The sequence below is a fragment of the Carcharhinus amblyrhynchos genome, chromosome 30, assembly GCF_965287045.1.
Source record: "Carcharhinus amblyrhynchos chromosome 30, sCarAmb.v2.hapA, whole genome shotgun sequence".
Taxonomy (NCBI): Eukaryota; Metazoa; Chordata; class Chondrichthyes; order Carcharhiniformes; family Carcharhinidae; genus Carcharhinus; species Carcharhinus amblyrhynchos.
In genome coordinates, this window is record NC_137353.1 from 7,662,913 (window position 1) to 7,680,732 (window position 17,820).

Consider the following 17,820-nt stretch of genomic DNA (forward strand, 5'->3'; position numbering starts at 1 on the left):
GGGTTTCCTCCAGTAGCTCCTGTTTCCCCCCACAGTCTGAAAGACGTGCTGGTGAGGCGCTTTGACTCAAATAGGCACCAGAGTGTGAAGACTAGAGGATTTTCACAGTAATTTCATTGAACATTGTTAATGTAAGCTTACTTGTGACTAATAAATACATAAAATTCAATAAACTTTAAATCATACAGACTCCATCGAGTCAACACTAGCACATTACTAACACCTGAACTTCCATCTACCAGCCCTTGGCCCAAAGCCCTGAATGTTATGACGTGCTCATCAAGGTACTTTTTAAAAAATGTGAGGCAAACCACCTCCACCACCCTCCCAGGCCGCACATTCCAGACCGTCATCACACTCTGGATAGAAAAGGTTTTCCTCACATCTCCTTTAAACCTACTGCTAATCACTTTTTAACCTGTGTCCCCTGAAAACTGACCCTCAACTAAGGGGAACAACCGCTCCCTATCCACCTGTCCCTGTCCCTGTCCATGCCCCTCATAATCTGAGCACCTCAATCGTGTCACCCCTCGGTCTTCTCTGCTCCAGAGGTAACAACCCAAGCCTACCCAACCTCCCTTCATAACTTAAATGTTCCATCCTGGGCAGCATCCTGGTGAATCTACTCTGCACCCCATTCCAGTGCGTTCGCGACCTTCCCGTAACGTGGCCATCAGCTGTGGCCTCACCAAAGTTCGACACAGTTCCATCCTGACTTCTTTGCCCCTCACCTTGAACCTGTGCCCCCTTGTGACTGACCCTTCAACCTCACCCAAGCAGATTAGCTGGCTGTTATCATAGTGTGTGACCTTGCTGATTGGCTGCCCTGTTGGAACAGTGATGACACTTCAAAAGCACATCTTAGCTTGAAAGTGCTCCGAGGATCTTGAGTTCATGACGGACGGTATACAAATACAAGTCTGTCTTTTGCGAAGATCTTACATTTCACATTGCCATGACATCATTGGCTTTAGGTTTTGGTCTATGAAGGGTTGATTGAAAGGACACTGCAGATTTAAGTAGAGGACATTCATTTAGCATAACTGCTACAGCAACACAGCTGCAAACTAAAGTAACCCAATCTATTCTCGCTGTCCATGCTTATATCTGTTTTGTTAAACAAAATCAATACTGGCTTTCACTGGTGCGAGGACTGTACACCCCAGGGCTGCAACAGACTGTCCATCGAAGTAATGATTAGTAAGTGTAACGTTCCATTTCACAGAAAATGAACTTCATGAAGGGCATTCTGCAGAAGAGGAGAATTTGTGTGGTGAATAATATTAAATCGCAATAATGTCCTGTCAGAATGTAATGATGGCTAGATGAGTCTTTGAATACAACACATACGTAGAATCCCTATAGCGCAGAAGGGGGCCATTCAGCCCATCGAGTCTGCACCGACACCAATCCCACCCAGACCCTATCCCCATAACCCCACATATTTACCCTGCTAATCACCCTGACACTAAAGGACAATTTAGCATGGCTAATTAACCTAACTCGTGCATCTTTGGACTGAGGGACGAATCTGGAGCACCCGGAGGAAACCCATGCAGACATGGGGAGAACGTGCAAACTCCACGCAGTGACCCAAGGCTGGAATCAAATTCGGGTTCCTGGTGCTGTGAGGCAGCAGTGCTAACCACTGTGCCACCGTGCTGCCCAGCTTACTATAATTGAATACTTATTGGTACACAACTGTTTTCTTTTATAGGAACTGTTCAAAATTAATGCTAACACTAAATATAAATTTTCCATATGCAGGACTATTTATGTACATTATTGCTGGTGAGTTTTTGAAAGACAGTCTTAAACTCAAAGGATCATAGAATCCTTACAGTGCAGAAGGAGGCCATTCGGTCCATTGAGTCTGCAACGTCTCTCTGACAGAGCATCTCACTCAGGCCCACCCCTCCAGCCCTATTCCTGTAACCCCACACATTGACCCCGCTAATCCCCCTAACCTATATATCTTGGGACACTAAGGGCAGAATTTTTCCGCATATCCGCCCAAGGTTCGTACGATCTCACCCAAGGCCGATGGAGAATGCCGTTCTCCAAGCCTCACCCACCCCCGCGATCGGGGCAGGCTTGCCGGTAAAATTCCAGCATAACATTGGGATTTTATGGCCTTGCTCGTCCCAACCCGCAAAATCCCCACCCAAGGTCAACGGGCCTTTCCGTGGTCCGCTCCTCGCCTGCTCTGATTCCCATGGTGGGCAGGATGGTAAAATTCTGACGCAAGTGTCATTTTAGCAGGGTCAATCCACCTAATCCACACATCTTTGGATTGTAGGAGGAAAAAGAGCACCTGGAAGAAAGCCACACAGGCATGGGGAAAACATGCAAACTCCATACAGGGACCCAAGGCCAGAATTGAACCTGGTGCTGTGAAACAGCAGTGCTAACCTCTGTGCCACCATGCAGCCTGTGCCTTATAGTTCTATTACTCGGGGCACTAAGCACGCTTGCCACTTACGCCTATTTGACTGTATTAAAGTGATTCAACTACTTACCATCAATGCCCAGGTGGTAATGTGCAGTCACTTAACCCCCCAGCTTTCTAATATTCCATCACCTACAGCCTTAAATACTAAAAACCTCACGTGGTCTGTTATCTTTTGGGATCCGCATCTGTTACTATCTCCATTATATCCTGACAGTGGGATTGGAAGTAGAGAATCAGCCATGAGCTCATTGAATAGTAGAGTAGGCTGGAAGTGCTGAATGGCCTACTCCTGCTCTTATTTCTCATCTTCTTACTTTTGTCAATATCAGGGAGCATCCTCACATTTTGCATTATTTTTGTAGTTGGACAACATTGATAATAGCATTAATATTAACTACGGGTAATAAATTCCCCAGCCTCTACCAACTCACTTTGTACAAAGAAAAAGCTTCAGAATTGCTGGGGAAAGTGGGAATAGCAGCAACCGAGGGATGTTAGGAGGTTCAAGAGCTGATGTCCAGGCATGGACTGATTTTCTTTTGAGGAGAGGTTGAGTAGGTTGGACCTCCAATCGTTGGAGTTTAGAAGAATGAGAGGTGACCTGACTGTGACATACAGGATCCTCAGGGGGCTTGACAGGGGAGGTGCTGAGAGGTTGTTTCCTCTTGTAGGAGAGTCTAGGACCAGAGGGCAAAACCTCAGAGTAAGGGGGTCGCCCATTTAAGACAGAGTTGAGGAGGAATTTCCTCCCCCAGAGGTTAGAGAATCGGTGAAATTCTCCATAATGTAGACGTGGAGTGGATGCTTCCTCGTGTGGGGCATTCTAGGACCAGAGATCATAGCCTTAGGTTAAGAGGTAGCAAATTTAAAACAGAGTTGAGGAGAAACGTCTTCCCCAAAGGGTTGTGAATCCGTGGAATTCGCTACCCCAAAGTGCAGTGGATGCTGGGACAGTGAGTAAATTTAAGGAGGAGTTAGACAGATTTTTAATTGGCAATGGGTTGAAAAGTCTTGGGGAGAAGGCAGGAAAATGGGGATGAGAAGCATATCAGCCATGATTGAATGGCGGGCAGATCCGATGGGCCAAATGGCCTAATCCTGCTCCTATATTTTATGAGCTTATGAACGTTACCACGGAGAACTGTTGAGGCTGGATTGTTAAGTATGTTCAAGGCTGAGAGAGAGAGATTATTAATCAGTAAGGGGGTTCGAGGGTTATGGGGATAAGGCAGGAAAGTGGAGTTGGGGACTGTCCTATCAGATCAGTCATGATCAGATTGAATGGCAGAGCAGACTCAATGGACTGAATAGTTTACTTCTGCTCCTATGTTGCATGGTCTTATAGATCATTATGGGTTGTGACAAATAACCTTTCCCTGTTGATTTAAAATAATTACCAAAATTGGCCTGTAGCTACTGAACCATCCTGATCTGGGTCTATTTGACAAATTAATCAATAAAATATCTACAGAAAATGGCCATCCTTTACTTCCAGAATCCATAATATTTTCCAGTTCTGAAAAAGAGCTTGGTTTCCTCCCACAATCCAAAGCCGTACAGGGTAGGTTGATTGGCCATGCTAAGTTGACCCTGGTGTCAGGAGGATTCACAGTAAGAAGTCTCACAATACCAGGTTAAAGTCCAATAAGTTTATTTGATAGTAAACCCACAAGCTTTTGGGGTTTGCCCCTTCATCAGGTGAGTCCTAGATGGTTGTACTTTTTGCATTTATCTTCCCATGCCTTCTCTAAGTGAGTCACTTGACGAAGGGACAAACCCCAAAAGCTTGTGAGTTTACTATCAAATAAACTTGTTGGACTTTTAGCTGGTGTTGTGAGACTACCCCAGTCCAACGCTGGCACTTCCACGTCAGGAGGATTAGCAGGTTAAATATGCAGGGTTATGGGGATAGGGTGGGATTGTTGTTGGTGCAGTCTCGAGGGCCAAATGGCCTCCTTCTGTACTGCAAGGATTCCATGATTCTAACGAGGTACCAAAAAAAATAATTTTCACATCTACCTTTCATTTATTCTCTAAAGTCTCCAGTCCTATATCTGACTTTCTCTTTTGTCCTTTTCTCTATCCTCTTTCCTTTTTCCTTGCTTGAAGCATGTTACACCTCAAACTGATCCCATTGATCTGAAATGTTAACTCCTGTTTCTCTCTCTGCAAATGCTGCCTGACTTGCCAGGAATTTCCAAAATTCTCGGTTCCATAGATCAGATTTCCAGAATCCACAATATTTGTTCCCCCGTGTGGACAAAGTTTGGAAATTGAGTCACAGAATCAGCTTGCAAACCTTCTTACCAACAGACGTCAAAACATTTTTTGACTTTATCTATAAATCATGGGCCAAGTGCTCAGGAATTTGTTGCTAGTTCCTCTACCAGCACAACTAATGACCGGAAAATTGCAGTTTTAATTCCCGGTCAGTGCTGAGTTAGGTGATCTCCATCAGGACAGCAATGTGGGTGGTAACAACGGGAAATGAGTATCAGTCCCAATTCCCATTCCAAAGCAGGATTGAATGACCTGTGCAAGAAAGTGTGGATGTTTTTGATTTATTATTGTCACATGTATTGCGACACAGTGGAAACTTTTGTTTCTTACACGCTATACTGGCAAAACACACAAACCAGCCTCCCATCCGTTGACTCAGTCTACACTTCCCACTACTTCGGAAAAGCAGCCAGCATAATCAAGGATTCCACATAACTCAGACATTCTCTCTTCTGCCTTTCTCCGTCGGAAAAAAGATACAAAAGTCTGAGGTCATGCACCAACCCACTCAAGAATAGCTTCTTCCCTGCTGCCATCAGACTTTTGAATGGACTTACCTCGCATTAAGTTGATCTTTCTCTACACCCTAGCTATAACTGTAACACGACATTCTGCACTCTCTCCTTTCCTTCTCTATGAACAATATGCTTTGTCTGTATAGTGCGCAAGAAACAATACATGTCAATGTCTGCTAATACGTGACAATAATAAATCAAATCAAAAGCACACCATTCATAGAGTACATAAGGGAGAAGTAAACGAATGTAGTGTTACATATAGAGCTAGGGTGTAGGGAAAGATCAGCTTAATATATGAAAGGTCCATTCAAAAATCTGATGGCAGCAGGGAAGAAGCTGTTCTTGTGTCGGTTGGTACGCGTTCTCAGGTGTTTGTACATTTTTCCTGATGGGAGAAGGTGGAAGAGAGAATGTCCGGTGTGCGTGGGATATTTGATTATGCTGGCTGCTTTTCCAAGGCAGTGGGAAGTGTTAGGGGTGTTGTAGGGAGGCAGAATTGGGCTCCTCCATAGCTTAATAACTTTCCACCACTGGCTGTGAGGTCACTTGGGTAAAGTAGCACAGTGTAAGCAGTCCTGACTTGAGACAATATTTGGAGAAGGGACGAGAGAATAAATCAATGCAGAGCATGGAGTGAGGACGGGAGGATTTAATTTCCCTTTTTTTATTAGTTCTTGACCTCAGCTGAATGTGTAACTTGGAAATATATTCAGCTTTGTTGTGTATTCAATTGTTTGCAAATAGATTCTATATATTTTTTGAAAAACAAGTTCTGTCCCAGTGCCCTATTCTGGTAATGATGCGAGATCAGTGGCACAGTGGTCAGCACTGCTGCCTCATAGCGACAGGGACCCAGGTTCGATTCCAGCCTCGGGTAACTGTGTGGCATTTGCACATTCTACCGTGTCGGCGTGGGTTTCCTCCCACAGTCCAAAGATGTGCGTGTTGGGTGGATTGGCTATGGCAAATTGCCCCTTAGTGTCCCAAGATGTGTAGGTTAGAAGGATTAGGCGGGTGGGGTTATGCAGATAGTGCCTGGTTCGGATGTTCTGTCGAAGAGTCGGTGCAGACACGATGGGCTGAATGGCCTGCTTGTGCACAGTAAGCTTTCCGTGATATTTTCACCTTGGCTTATAAATATCTATTAACAGCTTAATTCAGTGAAGAGCACCTTGTGGCTTCTTGTTGTCCAGAGCTTTGTGAGAACATTAATTTTCACTTAATGAAGCAAAACACCATTGCACAGTATGATATATCTGAGCAAAACAGATTCTGACTTTAGTCATTCTCCTCTTGACATTGGTGTAAGTGTAATATTTAAAGAGGGGATCGATCCTGAGGCAGGTTTCTGGGATGGGAGGGCTTATTGTTTGAATTCAAGTGTTGAATATGAGTCTAAAGATTTATTACAACACTGCCTGTGTCCTAAAGAGCAATTGGCTGGAATTGCAACCAAAATTTCATGTGCATTCTTAAATCAAGCCACCATGTCATAGAACATTACAGTGCAGTACAGGCCCTTCAGCCCTCGATGTTGCACCAACCTGTGAAACCGATCTAAAGCCCATCTAACCCACACTATTCCAATATCATCCATATGTTTATCCAATGACCATTTAAATGCCCTTAATGTTGGCAAGTCCACTACTGTTGAGGCAGGGAATTCCATGCCCTTACTACCCTCTAAGTAAAGAACCTACCTCCGACATCTGTCCAATATCTATCACCCCTCAATGTAAAGCTATGTCCCCTCATGCTTGCCATCACCATCCAAGGAATTAGGCTGTCACTGTCCACCCTATCTAATCCTCTGATTGTCTTATATGCCTCTATTAAGTCACCTTTTAACCTTCTCTCTAACAAAAACAGCCTCAAGTCCCTCAGTCTTTCCTCATAAGACCTTCCCACCATACCAGGCAACATCCTGGTGAATCTCCTCTGCACCCTTTCCAATGCTTCCACATCCTTCCTATAACGTGGCGACCAGAACTGTACACAATAACCCAAGCGCGGCTGCACCAGAGTTTTGTACAGCTACAACATGACCTCATGGCTCCTAAACTCAACCCCTCTACCAATAAAAGCTAACACACTGTGCGCCTTCTTAACAACCCTATCAACACGGGTGCCAACTTTCAGGGATCTATGCCCACAAACACCTAGATCTCTCTGCTCATCCACACTGCCAAGTATCTTACCATTAGCCCAGTATTCTGTATTCTTGTTACTCTTTCCAAAGCAAATCACCTCATACTTTTCCGCATTAACTCCATCTGCCACCTCTCAGACCCGATCTGCAGCTTATCTATGTCCCTCTGTAACCTGCAACATCCTTCCGCACTGTCCACAACTCCACTGACTTTAGTGTCATCTGCAAATTTACTAACCCATCCTTCTATGCCCTCACCCAAGTCATTTATAAAAATGACAAACAGCAGTGGCCCCAAAACATATCCTGGAAGACACCAAATGAAATAACACATTTCCACATGGTTGTAGGTGAAAAATTGGAGATAAGGGGTGAAAAATTGGAGATAAGGGGTGGAATTTTCCAGTCCCGCCTGCCATGGGAATCGTAGCAGGCGGGAGGGGTGCAGAGCACGCAAAGGTCCATTGATATCGGGGGAACTTTCCAGTCTTGGGGAGAGCACAGTTGAAAAATCGCACCCAAGAATTATCCGCCATGATCCCAATGACTCATTGAAAAATTCCGAGGCAGCTTTCAACTCTCCCTCTCAGACAGAAGATTTGCTTGGAACTTCGGAAGAAGGATTAAAATGGCACATTGTTCTTTTCAAGACTATGGAAGGTAGATTTACCAGCATCAAAACTATAATGCTAATCATCTGTAGGAGCAAATTGCTTAACAAAAATAAATTCAACTCAAAAAAGATATGTGTGCCTTCACGTGCAATTGATTTATGTAGAAACATAGAAACTAGAAGCAGGAGTAGGCCATTCAGCCCTTTGAGATTGCTCCACCATTCATTACGATCATGGCTGATCATCAAATTCAATATTCTGTTCCTGCCTTCTCCCCCTAAATCCCTTGATCCCATTAGCCCCAAGAGCTACATCTAATTTCTTCTTGAAATCAGACAATATTTTGGCCTCAACTATTTTCTGAGGTAGTGAATTCCATACAGGGTGGTACAGTAGTTAGCACTGCCGCCTCACAGCGACCAGGATTCAATTCCGGCCTCAGGTCACTGTCTGTGTGGAGCTTGCTCGCTCTCCACGTGTCTGTGTGGGTTTCCTCCAAGTGCCCCAGTTTGCTCCCACACTTCAAAGATATGCAGGTTCGGTTGATTGGCCAAGCTAAATTGTCCCTAATGTCAGAGGGATTAGAAAGGTAAATGAGGTTTACGGGAATAGGGCCTGGGTGAGATTGTGGTCAATGGGCTAAATGGCCTCCTTCTGTACTGTAAGATTCTAGATTCACCTCCCTCTGGGTGAAGAAATTTCTCCTTACTTCCGTTCTTAAAGGTTTACCCCTTTATCCTCAAACTATGACCCCTGGTTCTGGACTCTCCCACCATCGGGGACATTCTTTCTGAATCTACCCTGTCTAACCCTGTTAGAATTTTATAAGTTTCTATGAGGTCCTCTCTCACTCTTCTAAACTCCAGTGAATATAATCCTAAATGACTTAGTCTCTCCTTATATGATAGACCTGTCATCCTAGGAATTAGCCTGATAAACCTTTACTGTTCTCCCTCAATAGCTATATATATATTATGTATATGTTATATTTATTCATGGGATATGGGCATCACTGACTAGGCCAGTATTTATTGTCCATCCCTAATTGCCTTTGAGAAGGTGTAGGTGAGCCATAAAACATTTTTCACCAACAGTGCTGTTCGGAAGGGAATTCCAGGAATTTGACCCAGTGACAGTGAAGGAACAGGGAATGTGTGGCTAAAAGCTGCCTTGGCAGTTCTTTACAATATACAAATTCCCAAAATGATACAACTCAAATATAACACCAAGGTGGCAGAAGGAATAGAGTTAAATTACACAAGTGTTGATTTCCTGTGTGGAGATTGTATGTTCCCCCCGTGTCTGCTTGGGTTTCCTCCTGGTGCCCTGGTTTCCTCCCACAGTTTGAAAGACGTGCTTGTTTGGTGCATTGATCTGAACAGGTGCCGGAGTGTGGCGACTAGGAGAAATTTCACAGTTACTTCATTGCAATGTTAATGTAAGCCTTACTAATGACACCAATAAATAAACTTTAACTTTTCCCTGCATTTAATCTAGACACAATCTACAATCCATCATTATTAGCTTTATAAGGCTATGACTTTTACATTTGTAGTGCATTACATCAGATATCGGTTCGTTTGATTTACAATCCGTAATTTTATTCAGTAGGTGTAATATTGACTGTTAGTCCCTGCAGTTCAAAAGGACACAACATCTGTCAGAAATAACTTACTTCATTGAATCATTTATCATATCCACCAGACCTCCCAAATCATTCATGCTCAATGAACTATTTGTCACTGTAGCCCATTTGCACATAATTCCATCAACAACGTGAGTCAAATCTATTTCTGATTATACACAGTGTAACCAAAAAGCAAAAAAAAACTATGCAGTTGCTGGGAATCCGAAACCAAAACAGAAAAACACTGGAAAAACTTTGACAAAACTTTGAGCTGTCAACTCATCTGCTTTCCCCACAGATGCTGCCTGAGTGTTTTCAGCATTTGTGTGTTGGGTGGTGTTGATTGGGGTGGCACGGTGGCACAGGGGTTAGTGTGGCTGCCTCACAGAGCCAGGGACCCGAGTTCGATTCCCAGCTTGGGTCACCGTCTGTATGGAGTCTGCACATTCTTCCCGTGTCTGCATGGGTTTCCTCCGGTTGCTCCGGTTTCCCCCACAGTCCAAAAGATGTGTGGGTTAGCTGGATTGGTCATGCTAAAATGTCCCTTAGTGTCAGGGGGGACTAGCTAAGGTAAAAGCATGGGGTTATGAGGATAGGGCCTGGGTGGTATTATGATTCAATGGGCCGAATGGCATCCTTCTAGACTGCAGGATTCTATGATTGAGGAAGTGAGCTCCTCAGAACACAGGCAATAGGAAAAGGCCATTCAGCCCCTCAGTCTGAAGTCTGTTCTCCCATTTGGTTAGAACATCACTGACCAGCATCTTCTCTCCACTTATCCTCCTAACCCTTAATACTCTTACTTGACAATGTTGGTTTTAGAATATGGACCCTTTTTGGGGCAAGATTTCCAAATTTCAATGGCCATAGAATGCCTACAGTGCAGAAGGTGGCCATTTGGCCCATCAAGTCTGCACCAATAACAATCCCACCCAGGCTCTACCCCCATAATGCCATGCATTTACCCTACCTAGTCCCCCTGACATTAAGGGGTAATTTAGCGTAGCCAATCAACCTAATCCGCACATCTAACCAGAGTACCTGGAGGAAACCCATGCAGACACGGGGAAGAACATGCAGACTTCACGCAGGCAGTAACCCAAGCCAGAATCGAATCCGGGTCCCTGGCACTGTGAGGCAAAAGTGCTAACCACTGTGCCATCGTGCCATCCTGTGAAGAAATGATTTCTGGCGTCGCTTTTAAATGGCAAAGCTCTAATTTTAGAGTTATATTCTGTCCTTATTCCAGATTCTCCCCACCAGAGGAACAGTTTTTTTCCCACATATCACCTTACACAATAATTTGGTAACTATTTAATTTTCTAAACTCCAAAAGAAAACAAAACCAGTCTGTGCAACATTTCCTCATAATATAACCTTGTTAACCTCAGTATACGTCTAGTGAGTCTGCATAGAGCCACCTCTAAGCTCAATGAGTTGAGGTGCTGGAACTGGATTTGTCTAATATATGATGTGGTCGAATTTGAATTCAATAAAGTAAATCTGGAACTAATTTGTGGGCGGCATGGTGGCACAGTGGCTAGCACTGCTGCCTCACAGCCCCAGGGACCTGGGTTCAATTCCCGGCTTGGGTCAATGTGTCGAGTTTGCACATTCTCCCTGTATCTGTGTGGGTTTGCTTTGGTTTCCTCCCACAATCTAAAGATATGCGGGTTAGGTGGATTGGCCATGCTAAATTGCCTCTTAGTGTCCTGGGATGAGCAGTTTAAAGAGATTAGGAGGGTAAATATGTGGGATTACAGGATGGGGCCTGGGTGGGATTGTTTTCGATGTAGACTTGATAGGCCAAATGGTCTCCTACTGTGGAGATTCTTTGATTCTATGAAACCATTGTCAGGAAAAACCCATCTGGTTCATTAATGCCCGGGAGGGAAGGAAATCTGCTGTCTTTACCTGGTCTGGCCTACACATGACTCCAGAGCCACAGTTTATGTGGCTTAAACCTAACAGTTCAACCAGTATCCACTGCTATTTCCAAACCTCTGCATGTAGTGGTGTTTTCTAACATCTCTCCTGAATGGCTTGGCCCCTGGGTTTGGAGTTTTAATTTTTAATTGAACAGACTGCCCAAAACTATGGAATGAATGATTTTTACACTTGCCCTCTGAAATAGCCTAGCAAGCCACTCAGTTCAAGACCAACTAGGGATGGGCAATAAATGTTGGCCAGCCAGCTATGCCGATGTCCCACAGAATGAATAGAAAGTAAATTTACTTATCAAATGTACCTTGGTGTCTGATTCATTTTTTTTAACTAAAATGCACCTGGAATTTCTAGCGATTGAACAGTCAGTGAGAATTACTTTTGTTTTTAAGCAGGAACACAACTCTAAAGTGGGGAAGAGTTGGGAAGTGTGGATTGCTGCATCTAACCCAGTGCTCAGCACAGACTGTCACACACTGTTTCCTGGGTTACTTATTGTTACGCGCTGGAGGGGCCAATAGAGCGGCAGCCGCGGCTAAGGCGGTCTCTTTGTTGCGGTTCCGCTCATTCGGGCTCGGCACTCCGCTGGTGTCCTTGCGGCGTCCTTGTCCTCCTCTCCCTCTTCGTCCTCGCTGTCTGCAACAGGTAAGAGCGACTCTGCACTACCCCCCCCGGGCTGGGAAGCGGACACCTAACTGAGCTACTTTGCTCAGAAAGTTGCACCTTTTTACTGGGCGAGTTTGGAACTGAAGGGGGGGGGGCGGCGAGGAGCCCCGGGAGCATTTCACCCTCATGACAGGCAGAGAGCAGGAGAGCCTTCTGCCTGTGCCCGATCTTTGAGAGCTAGCTCAGATTCAAGAAACTTTATCGCAAAAGTTTAATGTTGGGGTTTGAAATGGAATTTTTAATTGAATGGACTTTATTGAATGCATGATTTTTATTTAATATTTAGGGCGGGTGGAGTAGGAGAAATTTAAATGGATTTCTCCAAACTATTGAATGGATTATTTGTATTTAATGTTTAGGACGGGTTGGGGTTGGATGGATTTAAATAGCTTGAATGGACTTCTCAAAACCATTGCATGAATGATTTTTAGGGTGGATATATTTGCACAAATCGATGTCAGAAAGTTTCGAATTGAATTGCAGACTGTGTGTTGGACAACTTTTTCTCTATTACATTTATCCTGTTTAGCAATGCCAAGAGTTATTTAGTCCAAAGTTAGAAACGTGTTTGGAAAGAAAAATAATCAAAGTAGTTTACAGACTTAAACAGCGTGTTAACTTGTGCTGAAGATATGAGAAGAATTCCAGCAGTGGTTTCCAATCTGACGAGAGACTAAAAATAGGGAAATCCTAGATATCTGCTAGTGTTGCCTGTGTTCAGTCTTAGGGAAATTAGTTATTTTAGCATTGCAGCTGTACATAAGAAGGCATTGATTGCAAAAATCTAGGGGAAGAAAGTTAGTTTTAATTGTTACTGTCTGTATAATGTTGCTGTATCTGAAAGTGTTTGGCACAATCCAGTTACTTTATCTTCAATTTGTGGGATAAGTCTGGATTATAGAGTGACCACCATTGCATTTTTTTTTACCAAATCGAGGTTCTTGTTGGTTTGACTCATGGTAAATTTTTGAGTTTCCCAAAATCCCTGGCTTGAGTGGCACGGTGGCACAGCGGTTAGCACTGCTGCCTCACAGCGCCAGGAACCCGGGTTCAATTTCCAGCTTGGATCACTGTCTGTGAGGCATTTGCACATTCTCCCCATGTCTGTGTGGATTTCCTCTGGGTTTCCCCCTCACACTCCAAAGATGTGCAGGTTAGGTGAATTTGCCATGCTAAATTGCCCCTTAATGCCAGGGGGACGAGCTAGGGTAAGTGCATGGGGTTATGGGAATAGAACCTGCTTGGGATTGTGGTCTGTGCAGACTCAATGGACCGAATGGTCTCCTTCTGCACTGTAGGATTCCATGACAGTGTGAGTAGATTGTTGAGAGAGTAGCAATTGTCCAAATACCTTCACTTTAACTAATGACTAACCTACTGTCCCTGCCTCCCTGTCTCCCAGTTTAATTTGTGTGTACATTGCTGAGCGATTCTCACTCAGAACATAGCAACCTGCTGCTCTGTAGGGAACGGTTGTATTCAATCTTGATTTACGGTCCCATGTTAGTGCTGGGAAAATGCTTAAAATCAGAAACACAAGGGAACTTGGGAGTCATTGCTCAAGATTCTCTTGAGGTTAATGTGTAGGTTTGGTCGGCAGTTAGGAAGGCAATTGCAATGTTAGCATTCATGTTGAGAAGGTGAGATTATAAGAGCAGGGATGTACTTCTGATGTGTAAGGCTCTGGTCAGACCCCATTTGGAGTATTGTGAGCAGTTTTGGGACTCATTCCTAAGGAAGGATGTGCTGGCCTTGGAAAGGATCCAGAGGAGGTTCACAAGAATGATCCCTGGAATGAAGAGCTTGTTGTTTGTGGACTGTGGGTCTGTATTCGTTGGAGTTTAAAGGATGAGGGGAGAGCTTATTGAAAATTACAGAATACTGAGAGGCCTAGATAGAGTGGACGTGGAGAGGATGTTTCCACTAGTAGGAAGAACTAGAACCAGAGGGCACAACCTCAGGCTAAAGGGACGATCCTTTAAAACAGAGATGAGGAGGAATTTTTTCAGCCAGAGAGTGGGGAATCTGTGGAACTCTTTGCCATAGAAGGCTGTGGAGGCCAGGTCATTGAGTGTCTTTAAGACAGAGATAGATAGTTTTCACATCCCCATAACCCCGATCCCCTTAGCAAGAACCTATCAGCCATGATTGAATGGTGGAGTAGACTCGATGGGCTGAGTGGCCTAATTCTACTCCTATGTCTATGGTCTTATGATAATGTACGGCATAAAAATAGCATTGTACAAAACATTTAAAAATAATGCATTTATTTAATTTTATTAACAAGAATATTTTAATCTCCACTTCACCTAACTCATCTACAATAACCCTTAAAAGATACCTTTGTCACCTTGAATATTTACAGATCTTCTATGCTAATTCCTATGGAAATCTCTCCAACCCCATTCATCCTAAACATAAAAATCATGCATTCAAATTATTGCAAAATTCTGCTGCACACGTTCTGCCGTGCACCAAGCTCCATTTGCCCAGAACTCTTGGCAGCTCTGTCCTCCATCGATTCCCAGTTCCTCAGTATTATATTGAAAATCTTGGTCTATAACAATTTCCATGGTCTCCTCCAGTCGCACCCGCTCCAGCTTTTTCCCCCCACCATGTCAATCTACACCAGACCTATATCCACACACCCCCATGAACTATCTACTTTATTCCACCTCAAGTGACTGTATTTTCAACTGCATTGGTCTGTCTCTTAGGAACCCACTCCACAAGTACTTTCTCACCCAAGTTTTTGGTTTACCCCACCTCCTCATAATCTGTCCTAATATGATGTGGAACATGGGAATTAAGAGTGAGAATAGGCAATCCAGCCCTTCGAGCCCACTCTGCCATTCTATATGATCCTGGCTGATCTCCATCACATCCTAACTCCACTTCCCTGCCTTTTTCCCCATTGCCCTTTATCCCATTTTTGATCAAATATTTATCTATCTCTTTCTTGAATCCATTGATTCTGCATCCACTGCACTCTGGGGCAGTGAGTTCCATAGATTCACAACCCTCTGTGAGAATTGGTTTTTCCATATCTCTGTCCTGAACCTCCCTCCTCTTACTGTGACCTCCTGTCCTGGACTGTTTTCAGTTGATCAACATTTACTTTACCAATCCCGTTGACTATTTTATATACCTCAATCAAATCCCCCCCTCATTCTCCTGTACTCCAGTGAATACAAGCCCAAGCTACTCACCTGCTGCCCATACGACAGCCCCTTCAATCCAAGGATCGATCCAATGAACCCCTTCTGAACCACCTCCAGTGCCATCACATCCCCCCTCAAAGAAGATGACCAAAACTGAACACAGTACTCCAAGAGTGGTCTCCCCAGTGCCTTATACAATCCACCACTGGATTCTATGTCTTAGGAATTACTTGAGGATGTAATTATTGTTAATTATCAGTGGCTAATATGCAACCTTTTATGTCAGTTTTTGTTTAAAAATGAAGTCTTTAACTGGAGCATTTTTAAAAATAATATTGTGGTTCTATGTATTTCATTTCGCAATTATCTATAAAATAACTATAATGGCCATCATATTGCCAAATCTTTAATAGTCACGACAATTTCCACTCTCCACTCACTGCAGTTAAAGAGTAGTTCTAATGTTGAGGTTGTGTTCATGTTGTATTAATTAAGTATTTGAATGCAGCATTTTAGTGGCTAAAAATTTATCAAACATTTTAGTGAATGATCCAATAGAACATTTGCCAATTAGTGCAAATTGGATTGTTCGATTCTGCAACAAGTTGTGGCTGGATAGTTCACATAGTTTGCAATAGAATCCCTACAGTACAGAAGGAGGCCATTCAGCCCATCAAGTCTGTATGACCACAATCCTACCCAGGCCCTATTCCTGTAACGCCACACATTTACCCTGCTAATCCCCCTGACACCAGGGTCAATTTAGCATGGCCAATCAACCTAACCCACACGTCTTTGGACCGTGAGAGGAAACCAGAACACCCGGAGGAAACCCATGCAGGCACGGGGAGAATGGGCAAACTCCACACAGACAGTGACCCAAGCCAGGAGTAGAACACTGGTCCCCTGCCGCAGTGAAGCAGCAGTACTAACCCACTGTGCCACCGTGCTGCTGTTTGATTAATGCCATTTGAACTGTTGTTCTTCTCACCCCTATATCATGAAACTAAAAAGAGGATTTGCATTTCATAAATTGCAGTTTGAATGTTTATTGTGCAATAACTGGAATATGTCTATTCACAAGACAAAGGACCTCCGGATATTGCACTTCGAAACCAGGGTACTAATTGTGTACAACTGACTCAGTTCAAGCTATAGTTATATCAATAATGTGGAGGAAGGAAATGACAGTGCCTTTCTCTAAGCGATCTTCTCTAACTCAGAAACACTTCACAAAGAGGCAAAAGGTACATTACAGTGAAGACTGAGATGGGCAAATTTTTTTGAACACTTAGAATCAAGGGAGTGGATAAGAAAGTGACGTTTTTTTAATTCACTCATGGAGTCTGGGTGTCGCTGGCTGGCCAGCATTTATTGCCCATCCCTAGTTTCCCTTGAACTAATTAGCTTGCTAGGTCATTTCAGAGGGCTCTGGAGTCACGTGTAGGCTGGACCGGGTAAGGACGGCAGATTTACTTCCCTTAAGGACATCAGTGAACCAGATGTGCTTTTCCAACAATGGTTTCATGGTCATCAGTAGATTCTTAATTCCAGATGATTTTTATTGAATTCAGATTTCACCATCTGATGTGGCAAGATTTGAACCTGGATCCCCCAGAGCATTATCTGAGTTTCTGGATTAATAGTCTAGTAATAATACCACCAGGCCATCATCTCCCCCATAACTCTGAGACACAAGATCAGCCATGATTGTGTGGAATGAGAGAGAAGACTTGAAGGGTTATGTGCTCAATTCTTGCTCTTTCTGTTCTTACAAAGGAAATATCTGGGGGGGAGAAAAACAGATTTTAGCCTAGAGGTGGGTAGCGGGAGTTGAGAAATTTCCTGGTTCAGGGAGATAAAATTAAGAGAAAAGGCTGCAAATCAAGCAATCTTTTCCCTTGTGGGCAGCTGTTTCAATGGATTGATGGATATCTGGGCTTTCAGCCAAGTCCCATTATACATTCTTGATGAGAGCACTGAGGGTATGAGGGGTGTGGGAAAGACCTTGTGAACTTGTTTTTCAGAAGGTTGTCTTATCTAGATGATGATTCACAGCATCTCCTTTGCTGTCTGTGAACTGCATATCTTTGAAAAGCTGCTCAATGCCGCAAAAATTGCAGTGGGCTAGGAGATGCCTATCCTAGGTTAGGAATGTAAGGTGTGGACTTGTGATCTACAATGAAAAGGAGCAGAGTTATTGACATTATGTCCAATATTTATCCCTCAAATAATCGCAAATGTACACTATCTGGTCAACATCATATTCCAGTTTGTGAGAATTTTCTGTGCATAAATTGCCTGTCACATTTCCTACTTTACAGCACTGACTGTTCCCTCATTGGCTGTAAAGTACTATAAGATGCCTGGAAGGAAATCTGCCATCCTTACCCAGTCTGGCCTACAAGT

General features: G+C 43.7%; 1 protein-coding gene across 2 annotated transcripts in view; it reads left to right on the top strand.

Annotated features, from left to right (window-relative positions):
• The first annotated feature begins 12,103 nt into the window (after positions 1-12,103).
• The window catches only part of eno1a (enolase 1a, (alpha)), a 61,911-nt gene continuing 56,194 nt past the window's right edge, over positions 12,104-17,820 (top strand). Inside the window, exon 1 of one of the 2 annotated variants that reach the window (XM_080215483.1) lies at positions 12,104-12,229. The gene's annotated coding sequence lies outside the window, so the exon portion shown is untranslated. The remainder of the gene's footprint in view (positions 12,230-17,820) is intronic. The other variant, XM_080215482.1, reaches the window with a different exon arrangement.